This window comes from Lathyrus oleraceus, chromosome 6, assembly GCF_024323335.1.
Source record: "Lathyrus oleraceus cultivar Zhongwan6 chromosome 6, CAAS_Psat_ZW6_1.0, whole genome shotgun sequence".
Taxonomy (NCBI): Eukaryota; Viridiplantae; Streptophyta; class Magnoliopsida; order Fabales; family Fabaceae; genus Lathyrus; species Lathyrus oleraceus.
In genome coordinates, this window is record NC_066584.1 from 282,899,408 (window position 1) to 282,911,750 (window position 12,343).

The 12,343-nt window shown below is 39.6% G+C and overlaps 1 pseudogene; it reads right to left on the reverse strand.

The window, feature by feature from the left end:
- Positions 1 to 2,575: 2,575 nt before the first annotated feature.
- LOC127098976 (uncharacterized) lies at positions 2,576 to 2,675 on the reverse strand (annotated as a pseudogene).
- Between the last annotated feature and the right edge of the window lie 9,668 nt (positions 2,676 to 12,343).

Consider the following 12,343-nt stretch of genomic DNA (forward strand, 5'->3'; position numbering starts at 1 on the left):
TTTTTCCTTTAGCTCCATCACCAAAGGTCACATAACTGGTAGTATGAGGTTGTCTATCTACCAATAAGTTCTCCATCCCAGTCATATGTCTTGAGCAACCACTATCAAAATACCAATCTTCTCTGGTAGATGATAACACGAAATTATATCGCTTTTTAAGACTTAATTCAATTAAATTATTTTATCATTTACGCTAGTTCATCTCATTTTATCAGATATTATGCAGTATTCCTCTTCTATTTATATCAGGTACCCATTTTGAAGCAAAAGTGAAAAAGGAAAGAAAAGGAGGTGTAAAAAGGAACAAAAAGGAGAGAAAAGGAACCAAAGGCCAAAGCCCAGCCCAAAGCGCACAAGTCACCAATGCTGTGCCTGTGACGGACGTCACAGGACGCGTGACGAGCGTCACGCGAAGTAGCCTTGTGACGGACGTCACACATGGTGTGACGAGCGTCACACCAGTCCACTAGCTTTTTGGCGCAAGTTACGCTCTCAGAGGAATGGAAGTAACGTTGAGGACTTCGTGTCCTATTCCCAAGCCGTGAATTTAGCACGCTGAAGACTCGTGGAAAAGAAGAAAAAGGCAGTTAGTAGCACTACTATAAATAGCTACCCTAATCCCTCTCGTTTGCTCTCCTCTCTTTGCCGTTTACACACACCGAAGCTCTGCCGATTTTCTGTTCTAGCTTTTGCTTATTTTTCTTTTTCCAGCAGAATTAATATTGTTTATTTTATTTGTTTATTTTGCAAGTTTTATTTTCTTCTTCCCTTGCAAATTTACCTTTCCCGTTTTTAATTTTTAGATATTTTTCGCGTAGTAGTTTCTACACCGGAAACTACTGTGCAACTTTATACCGGATTTAACCTTACGTTATATTCGAGTTTTTTATTTCCTTGATTTAATTTACTGTTTAATTGAAGAATCGAAGAACAAATCCTACCGGCTTGTGGAGGAGTGTTCAAGACCTTTGTATTACGCATTCAGGTTCTCTAATTGTTATTTAATATTTAATGTTTTACTCTATTGTTTATTTACATTGCCTGCCTGAAATGAGTCTGTGTATGCATGATAATAATTATTATTTAGTTAGCATGTCTGGCTAATTCGCCTAGGTATCGGTATGTAAAGTAAGCAGAAAGAGGGGTCAAGACTGAGTCGGTCTATTCAAACTTAAAATTAGAATCAATCTTTTTATGGTCTTAACTTACAGGTTTAATAACAAGATTTTTTACAAAAGTAAAAGACATAAAGAAGTTGAAACCAACAGAGCGAGAGTTTGAGGTTTTAACTGGACAGTGTAAGTTAGTCATTAAGTCTATCTCAGGGCGAGAGCAAGTTTTAGAATTAATTAAATTCTGACCTTTTTCCAAAAAGTATTTTTAAAGATTGAATGTGAGGACGAGAGTTAAGCATTTAGATTTAATTGTATAACCTAAGTCAACAGAGCGAGAGTTTGAGATAAGGGTGTTTAAAACGGTCAGTATTTTCTTAAAAAGAGTTTCTGCAACTTTATTGTTTTCAAAATATGATTTTTGACTTAATTATAAGTGACAGCTACATTAATATAAGATCATGGTTTCTTCAACAGAGCGAGAGTTTGAGATAAAACCTTTAACCAATAAAGTTAATCGAAACGATTTATTTTAAAACCGAGAGACCGACAAGGAATTGATTCCCTAGTTTTGACGAACTACATACCGATATCCGTTTTATTGATATTTAATCTAGATATTAGTTTAGCTCTTAGTTTTTCCCCAAACAATCAAACATTTTCACCTTAGATTTACGTAGTAACTTTAGATAACGGTACATCGATTCATAAGTCCCTGTGGGATCGATATCTTTTAAAACTACGCGATAGAACTGTGCACTTGCAGTTTGTATCCCATTCTCGACTCACACAGTCGAGCGATCAAGTTTTTGGCGCCGTTGCCGGGGACTTTTATTCAATCGATATCGTAACTCTTCCGTTACGCTGTAGAGACTAAGGTTTCTTTTTCCTTCTATTCTTTCTTTCGTTGATTTGTATGCCACGCACTCGCTCTCAAGGCGAACCGCTCTATTTACGAATCAACGATATCGAACTATATCTCCGAGTCTTACGACGAATTCGGGAATATCGTGCTGAAAACAATCTCCCTCCTATAAACCTTCCTGATATCAAAAACATTTTTCCTTCTTTAACCGAGATGGCAGAACCAGCTCGTGCTCTTAGAGATTACGCCGCTCCATCGCAAGATGAACCGCATTCAAGTATTGCTCCGCCCGCAATCGAAGCAAACAACTTTGAACTTAAACCTTCGCTGTTGCAGGCTGTGCAACAGAACCAATTCTCTGGAAATCTTACCGAGGATCCAAACCTTCATTTATCCGTATTTGTTCAATATGCTGATACTGTTAAAGCTAATGGTGTCACTTCAGAGGCAATTCGACTTCGTCTTTTTCCTTTCTCATTAAGAGATAGCGCTAGAAGATGGCTTCAATCTCTCCCTTCCAACTCAGTCACCACATGGAACGAGTTGAAGAAAGTTTTTCTTGCCCGATATTTTCCGCCAAGCAAAACAGCTATGTTAAGGGCCCAGATAAACGGATTTAAACAGAAAGACAACGAGTCTCTTTTCGAAGCATGGGAAAGATACAAAGACATGATGAGACTTTGCCCACACCATGGTTTGGAAGACTGGTTAGTAATTCACACATTTTATAATGGTCTCTTATACAATACAAGGTTAACAATAGACGCCGCTGCAGGTGGTGCACTAATGAACAAACCTTATGCTGACGCTTACCAGCTTATCGAGAGCATGGCCCAAAACCACTATCAGTGGGGAACCGAAAGAACAACAGTGGAAAAACCTCAACCGAAAACTGGCATGTACGAGATAAGTAACCTTGATCACGTTAATGCAAAAGTGGATGCTTTGGTCCAGAAAATTGAAAGTTTAAACGTATCACCACCAACCGCCGTGGTTGCTATAACTCAGAATTGCGAGGTCTGTGGAATCCAAGGCCACACTCCTGCGGAATGTCAACTCTTGACTGGAATCCAAACAGAGCAGGTAAACTATGCTCAAGGAAGCCCCTATTCGAATACCTATAACCCAAATTGGAAGAACCATCCAAACTTTTCATATAAGAGTAATAATGCTTTATACGCACCCGGACAGTCTCCGAATCAAACCCCATCTATACCTCTGGGATATCAGAAACCGAATCCTAACAATAATACCCCTAGAAAATCCAACTTGGAAATCATGATGGAAAACTTTATAGCTTCCCAACAACAAACCAATAAAGATTTCTTAAACCAGAACATACACACTGGCGAACAACTTAAACAACTAGCAAGCAAAGTAGATGCCCTGGCTACCCATAACAAAATGCTGGAAACGCAAATATCTCAAGTAGCTCAACAACAAGCACCTACTGCTGCACCAACTGGTACATTCCCTGGACAGCCCCAACCCAATCCGAGAAGCCAAGCTCATGCAATTATATTAAGAAGTGGAACGGAAGTGGAAGGACCGTCTGATCCAAGGATAGAAAACCAAAACCCTGAGAAATCCACTGAGGAAAGTGAACCTAAGGAAAAGGAAGAGAGTAATAAGGAAACCCTAGAAAAGAAGGAACCTTATGTACCTCCACCACCTTACAAACCACCTATACCTTACCCTCAAAGGCTTGTTAAAACCAAAGATGTAGGTCAATTTAGAAAATTTGTTGATCTCCTTAAACAATTAAACGTTACAATTCCGTTTACCGAAGCTATTACGCAGATGCCCTCATATGCTAAATTCTTAAAAGAAATTCTTTCTAATAAGAGGAAACTTGAGGATAGCGAAATCGTTACACTCCCTGCCGAATGTAGCGCTATAATCCAAAACATGCCCCCTAAACTCAAGGATCCGGGTAGTTTCTCTATACCCTGTCACATAGGAAAATTTGTCATCGACAAAGCCTTATGCGATTTAGGAGCCGGAATTAGCGTTATGCCTTTATCCATATGTAAGAGACTGGAAATGGGAGAATTAAGACCGACCAAGATGTCTGTACAACTAGCGGATCGTTCCATCAAATATCCTGTAGGAATCCTTGAAAACGTTCCCGTACGCATAGGTCAGTTTTACATTCCCACTGACTTCACAATTATGGACATTAGAGAAGATGATACTACACCTATTATACTAGGAAGACCATTCTTAGCAACTGCCGGTGCAATCATAGACGTAAAACGAGGAAGACTCACCTTCGAAGTAGGTGAAGAGAAAATTGAATTCATTCTTTCCCAATTCTTGAAAGCACCTGCAATAGAAGATACATGTTACTTCATGGATATCATCGATGAATGCATAAAAGAAGCAGAGTCAGGAGAAGACAAATCATCAGACTATCTTTTAGAAGACAAATCTAAACAATGCTTAGCAGTAACACCAGATCCTACGCAGTGTCTTAACAAACCAACCCCTGATTTGAAAACACTTCCCAAAAATCTGAGATATGAATTCCTAGACTTAGAACTTGAACGACCTGTGATAGTCAATGCAGATCTAGGAAGACTCGAAATAGAAAAACTCCTACATATCTTAAGAAAATATCCAACCGCACTAGGATACCACATAACCGATCTTAAAGGAATAAGCCCTTCTATTTGTATGCACCGCATCATGTTAGAAGAAGACGGTAAAACCTCTAGGGAACACCAGAGAAGACTAAATCCGATCCTAAGTGAGGTAGTAAAGAAAGAAATAACCAAGTTATTAGAAGCAGGTATTATATATCCTATATCTGATAGCAAATGGGTTAGTCCTGTACACGTTGTACCAAAGAAAGGAGGCATAACCGTTATTGAAAACGAAAAAGGAGAAACTATAACTAAACGAATCGAATCGGGATGGAGAATGTGCATTGATTATAGGAAACTAAACAAAGCAACCCGAAAAGATCATTTCCCTTTACCATTCATTGACCAAATGTTAGAACGATTAGCAAAACATTCACATTTCTGTTATTTAGACGGTTATTCAGGCTTCTTTCAAATACCAATTCATCCTGATGACCAAGAAAAGACAACATTCACATGCCCTTTTGGTACCTTCGCGTATAGACGAATGCCGTTTGGTATGTGTAATGCCCCTGCAACTTTTCAAAGATGCATGATGGCGATTTTCGCCGACTTTCTCGAAAACATCATGGAAGTATTCATGGATGACTTTTCTGTATACGGACAAAGTTTCGAAGAATGCCTTGAAAACCTGGAAAGAGTTCTTGAACGATGTGTAAAAGTAAACTTAGTACTTAATTGGGAAAAGTGCCACTTTATGGTACAAGAAGGCATTGTTTTAGGACACATCATCTCGAACAGAGGAATTGAAGTAGACAAAGCCAAAATAGAGGTAATCGAAAATCTTCAACCCCCAAGAACCGTGAGAGAAGTACGAAGCTTTTTAGGACACGCCGGTTTCTACCGACGATTCATCAAAGACTTCTCTAAGATAACTAAACCCTTAACCGGACTATTGATGAAAGATGCTGAATTCATATTCGACGATAACTGTTTAAAAGCATTTCGAACTCTTAAACAAGCATTGATCTCCGCACCCATTATGCAGACACCAGACTGGAATGAACCATTCGAAATAATGTGCGATGCCAGTGATTATGCTGTAGGTGCTGTTTTAGGACAAAGAAAGGATAAAAAGCTTCATGTTATATATTACGCTAGCAGAACCCTGGATGAAGCACAGATGAATTATGCCACAACCGAGAAAGAACTCCTAGCAGTGGTATTTGCGCTAGATAAATTTCGTTCTTACTTGGTAGGAGCCAAAATAATAGTTTACACTGATCACGCTGCTATCAGGTACCTTCTAACAAAAAAGGATGCTAAACCTAGACTCCTAAGGTGGATCTTGTTACTACAAGAATTCGACTTAGAAATCAAGGACAAGAAAGGAACTGAGAACGTAGTAGCAGACCACCTCTCTAGACTTGAGAACCTTGAACCAGAAAGAACATCCATTAATGATGATTTCTCGTATGATAAACTCATAGCTACTTTGGAAGAGAACAACTCCGACATGCAAATAGAAACCACCTTAGCTATATCTGTCATACCATGGTACGCTGATCTAGTTAATTATTTAGCTGCCGGAATAGTTCCACCTACTTTATCTTACCAGCAGAAGAAACGATTCTTCCACGACATAAAACACTATTACTGGGATGATCCCTTACTCTTCAAAAGAGGTCCCGATGGTATTTTCCGTCGATGTGTACCCGAAGAAGAGGTAGAAAATATAATCCAACACTGTCACTCTGCGCCTTATGGTGGACACACAAGTACATCCAAGACCTGCTCTAAAATCCTACAAGCTGGCTTTTATTGGCCAACTGTATGGAAGGACGTACATGCGGCTATTAAGGAGTGTGACAGATGTCAACGCACGGGAAACATATCTAGACGTGACGAGATGCCACAAAAAGGTATTTTGAAAGTAGAGATTTTTGACGTGTGGGGAATAGACTTCATGGGACCATTTCCATCCTCCTTCGGTAACAAATACATAATCGTGGCGGTTGACTACGTATCAAAGTGGATCGAAGCTATAGCTTCCCCAACTAATGACACCCGAGTAGTAACTAGACTCTTTAAAAATATAATATTTCCGAGATTTGGCATCCCAAGGATAGTAGTCAGTGATGGTGGATCGCACTTTATATCCAAGGTACTCGAAAAACTACTACTTAAATATGGAGTGAGACATAGGATAGCAACACCTTACCACCCTCAAACCAGTGGACAAGTGGAAGTATCTAACAGAGAAATCAAGCAAATACTAGAAAAAACGGTCGCCACTTCAAGGAAAGATTGGTCATTGAAATTACCAGAAGCTTTATGGGCATACCGAACTGCTTATAAAACTCCCATAGGGACGACCCCATTTAAGCTCATTTATGGAAAATCCTGTCACCTCCCGGTAGAATTGGAACATAAAGCCTATTGGGCTATTAGAAATTTAAATTTGAATTATAAAGCCGCCGGTGAAAAGAGAATCCTTGACATAAACGAATTAGAGGAACTCAGAAGAGACGCCTATGAAAATGCCAAAATCTATAAAGAAAGAACAAAACAATGGCATGATAAGCGTATATCAAGGAAAATCTTCAAGCAAGGCGACGCAGTACTCTTATTTAACTCCAGACTAAAATTATTCCCGGGAAAACTACGATCCAGATGGTCAGGACCTTTTCACATCACTAAAATCTTTCCCAGTGGAGCGGTAGAAATTAAAGGACAATCTACAGAACCGTTCACCGTAAACGGGCAACGTCTGAAACATTATCACTATGCGGAAACCAACGAGGATTCGCAAATTCTACACTTAGACGAAACGCCCCCAGGACTCATAGACAATATTTAACAGTTTCTTTGTCGAGCTTGCGACATTTAAACAAAGCGCTTAGTGGGAGACAACCCACAAATTAATCTGTTATTTTATTATTCTATTATTATTATCATTTCTCTATTTTTCTCTTAATTATTCTTTTAATTTCTATTTAGTATTCATTATTGATTTATTCAAAAAGAAAAAAAAATATATCTATATATAATAATAATAATTCTTTTCTTCTTTCGGCATTTGGCCAAATCCTGACTTAAACTCATGTTTTCTTTTCTCTAGTTAACACTAACCAGATGGGACATTTTGACCGTATGGGTATCAAGTTCAGAGGAATGGCTCAGAAACGAAGGTTTGAAGAACTAGCCACTAGAGAGATGCTACCTAGTTTATATGCTGATGATTGGGCTATGACTGCCCTTGGACTGAGACAGAGTGTCCTGTTTTTGCTGAATCAGATAGGATGGGAGACCTCCCCTATCCTGAGACATTTCACCACCTACCGGAGGCTCACACTAGAATTCCTTAGTTCATTAATCTATCTACCCAGCCATGGAAAAGGAATTACCAGAGGTTTTATCCAGTTCAGAATGTTCAATATGGAGTACCAATTTAATATTAGAGACTTCACCAACCTTTTGAGTTTTCCTACCTCCTTTGATACATTCACTATAAGCCAGGAAGAACTTTTTGAATATAGAGAGCTTGAACACTTTTGGGGTAAGCTGACTGGAAATGATGAGCCCGAAGAACATGAGTTTCTCTCTGGAAACATACATAACCCGGCTTTTCGCTATTTCCATAAGATCCTGACCCACACTTTATTTGGGAAGAAGCCAAATAGTACTTCAGTTTCACGTGATGAACTCTTCATCATATTTTGTGCTTCCTAGAACCGTCCAGTAAACGGTGCTACTTTTATGTTAGCTAATTTGGACCACCTTATCCAGGATGAGAGAGCACCCATTAGAATAGGCGGCCTGATAACTATGATAGGTAATGCTATTGGATTACGTCAGCCTATGCTTGACCTGAACCCTTTTGGTGGCATTACCACTATGAGTATACCTTTCCTCTTCAACACTATGTTTATAGCAAACATAGGGTCTGATGAGTTTGAGCTTGTTATTGATAACCAGGTTCTCTGCCTATTCACCATGCCCGATCCTAGGACTAGTGTTCATAACCAAAGGAACTGGCTCTATAACCTGAATGAAACCCCAACTCCTGATGGATCCACTGAATCCATCCAGGATTATGAGATTTGTGATGACTATGAGCACTATGTTGACCATATCTCTCTTGCTGAATCTGACCCTCAGACTCCATCCGGCTACCATGATATTGATCCTCCTCCTCAGCCTGTCCTGACCGAAGAATCAGCCATGCCTGATCTCCGACATCATATGCCAGGAACAGATATTAAAACCGTCATTGAAGCTTTGATGTCAGAACAAAACGCCCTCAGGGAAGATTTCCACAGCTTGAGACTTGCAGTCCTAGAACACATGAGCAGCACGGCAAGTCAGTTACGTATGTTACGGCATCATGTTAACTCTTTTACTCCTCCGGCCAGAGATCCGAAGATAGATGGAATTTAGTTATTTTTCCTTTCTAAGTTATTTAGTTTTAGGCTAGATTTTCTCATTAATGTTGTTTGAATTCATGATTATTTCTATTTCATTTCATTATTTTCCCTTCCTGTAATACATTATGATCTCTTTTTTTTTTTTTGAAGCTGTTTAGTTAATTTTATTATGCAAATGCCTGTTACGTTCTACTGTTGTTACCTATTATTATCATACAAAGCAAGTAACGTGCACAGTGCATTAAAAATTGCAGACTAAAAATAACCATAAGCTAAATAAAACATTAAAATACGCTACCAAAGTGATTCTGTGAAGCGCTACTAAGCCTTTCCAAAAAGGAAGTGTGACGAGCGTCACACCACCCATAACGGACGGCACACTTAGTGCCTGTTACGAGCGTCACAGCCTTGTGACGAGCGTAACGCCTCTCAGACATGTGAACGTTAGGGAGCCGTTGGAGACGAACGTTACACCCCTACCTTTTTACATTCCCCATTCATTTTTCATTTACCACACTTAATTACTTTTCAACCACTCTTTCTTTCTACCTTCCAATCCTTCTCCTATAAATACCTACCAAAACTCCCTTCATTCACCACAAAACAAATCTCTCATATCAAACACACTTCTTTTCCTTTCCAAATCATCACTTCAAAAATTCATCACAATGGCGGGAAATCAAAATTTCGGAAATATCATCTTCCGATCCGGAGATGACAACTATCAGCAGGAGCAATTCGAGCGCTTCCAACAGCGAGGCGTCGCTTCCACCAGGTACCCCGATTTAACTTGTTTACAACAATTGGGCTTACTCCAAGGTATCGAGTGGATGCTCCGTAAAGCCGATTTAACCTTCCTTTGCACCCATAACCAACCCACCTATCCTTCCCTAACCTTAGAATTCCTAAGTTCTTACGACTACACCACTCCCGCCGGTGAAGGTGAATTTCTAACCGGTACGGCAACCTTCCGTATGTTTAACACCGAGTACTCTCTAACCCAACGCCAATTGAGTGCCATGCTACATTTTCCCACAGAAGGTCTGCTCCATGCCAGAATCCCTCCAACCTCAAACTGGAACACAGTTCTAGTTTTCGACCTTTTTAAGAAAATTTCCGGTATAAATACCTACAACTGGGAAGAACTCCTTCTCTCCCACATCCATAACCCCACCATCCGTTATTTTCTCCGTATCCTGCAAAACACACTCTTTGGAAGACCAAACAACAGTAAGGTCAACTCAAAAGAACTCTTTTTCCTCCAGTGCGTTTTCGAATCGGATACTAAGGTAAACGCCGCCTCTTTTCTCTTTCATCATATCCGCACCTTATGTGCTAGAGGCCGGCAACCATTCATAATTGGTGGATTAATAACCTCCATAGCACTTGGCCTGAACCTAGGGGATAAACTCCAAACTTTAGAATCCCTACCTCCCCTGTCTATGGATATCAGCTATTGCCGCTCCAACCGCCTGATTAAAAACAGAGTAGGCGGAGGCTATTATCTTATGGTGAACAACCAAGCTGTCCCAAGTGTTGTGCTACCCAATACCACCCTAACGGATGTCACAAACCCGGACCGCCACCTCTACGATCTTAGCGCTCCTGAAACCACCGAGCCTTCACAAACAAACCAGCAAATAGATGAGTTTGCAGAAATGGAACAAGGTGATCATCCGCCAACACAACAATCAGTCCCGCTAAACCCTTCCAGTAATGCAGCCGGCCCATCCTCCCAACGTCGTCGACGACGAAGGCCTGCGACCAACGATGACATTATGGATGCTATCGATGGAATGCAGGCACAGAATACAGAGATGATGCAGATGATGCGTCAAATGCAACAGCAACAGGATGCTCGGAATGCCATAACCGACCAGCGGTTTACTGAGTTGTTTAGCAGATTCGACAGCTTAGACATACGTCAAAGATCACCAGGACCAAGAACCAGAGGTGGAAGGCAGCCTTAGTTGTTATTTTCTTTTTCCTTTCCATCTTGTATTTCTTTCCCTTAAAACATCGAGGACAATGTTTAGTTCAAGTATGGGGGGGAAATTATTCTTTCCATTCTCATCTTTGTTTCAAGTATGTACTCTCCCTTTTCATTGTTATTTCCCTATAAAAAAAAAAATTTTTTTTTTTTTAAGTTAAGTCCTGAATGTGAAAAATTTTCTATTATCTATTTCCCTCAACTTTCTTGAGCCATAACAAAAAATTTTAACACACCCAATAAGTATAAAGGTTGCTTACTTTATAAAATTTGAGTGAAATCAAAACAAAATCATTACCATAACAACGCTCTGAGAACCTCAATATGTTAGATCAGGATAAGTACCTATTATACCGAACTCCTTGAACTTTTAGTTCTATGGTAACCCCAAGTAGTTTATACAGAAGTCAGCACCATCTTAATAGCAAACTACGTGGAGAGCCGATGAATATAAGTGAATGATCCCCAAAGTAACCTGAGATACATAAATATATCAAGAAATGCACTAATCAAATTAGGTGATCCTTACCGGATCATTTAATCTAAAGGTTGCAGATCATGTAAAAGCACAATACGAAAGATCCATTATGAATTGGTTCAGTAGGAATCTGGTACTGAACTTGGTAGGGCGGACTACGGTTCGATCCCCCGCAATTTGCAATGGACTGAATAATGAAGTTATCCGACTTATGTACCAGAACTTCTAGCTAAATGCGGATCATAATCACTAACCGGTTACTCCACTATGTGCGCGAAAAGATAAAGGGCTTAATGTGATTTCGCTAGAATGAAAACGGGTAAAATAAGACTAAAGGAACCAGGATAGCTATCATAGGGTACTTGAACTGATTGGCATAAGGTAGGGTTATCTAAGTTGTAACGGTAGTTGTTGATGTCAAGATTAAACAAAAAAAAAAAAAAAAAAAAAATCCTCCTAAACAAAAATCCATTGGCGACCTAGTACGAATTGATGTGTGCTTTAAAATTTCATCAGGCTAAAACTTTTAACAAGTTCTATACTGAATTTTGCTTGAGGACAAGCAAAGATTTAAGTATGGGGGAGTTTGATAACACGAAATTATATCGCTTTTTAAGACTTAATTCAATTAAATTATTTTATCATTTACGCTAGTTCATCTCATTTTATCAGATATTATGCAGTATTCCTCTTCTATTTATATCAGGTACCCATTTTGAAGCAAAAGTGAAAAAGGAAAGAAAAGGAGGTGTAAAAAGGAACAAAAAGGAGAGAAAAGGAACCAAAGGCCAAAGCCCAGCCCAAAGCGCACAAGTCACCAATGCTGTGCCTGTGACGGACGTCACAGGACGCGTGACGAGCGTCACGCGAAGTAGCCTTGTGACGG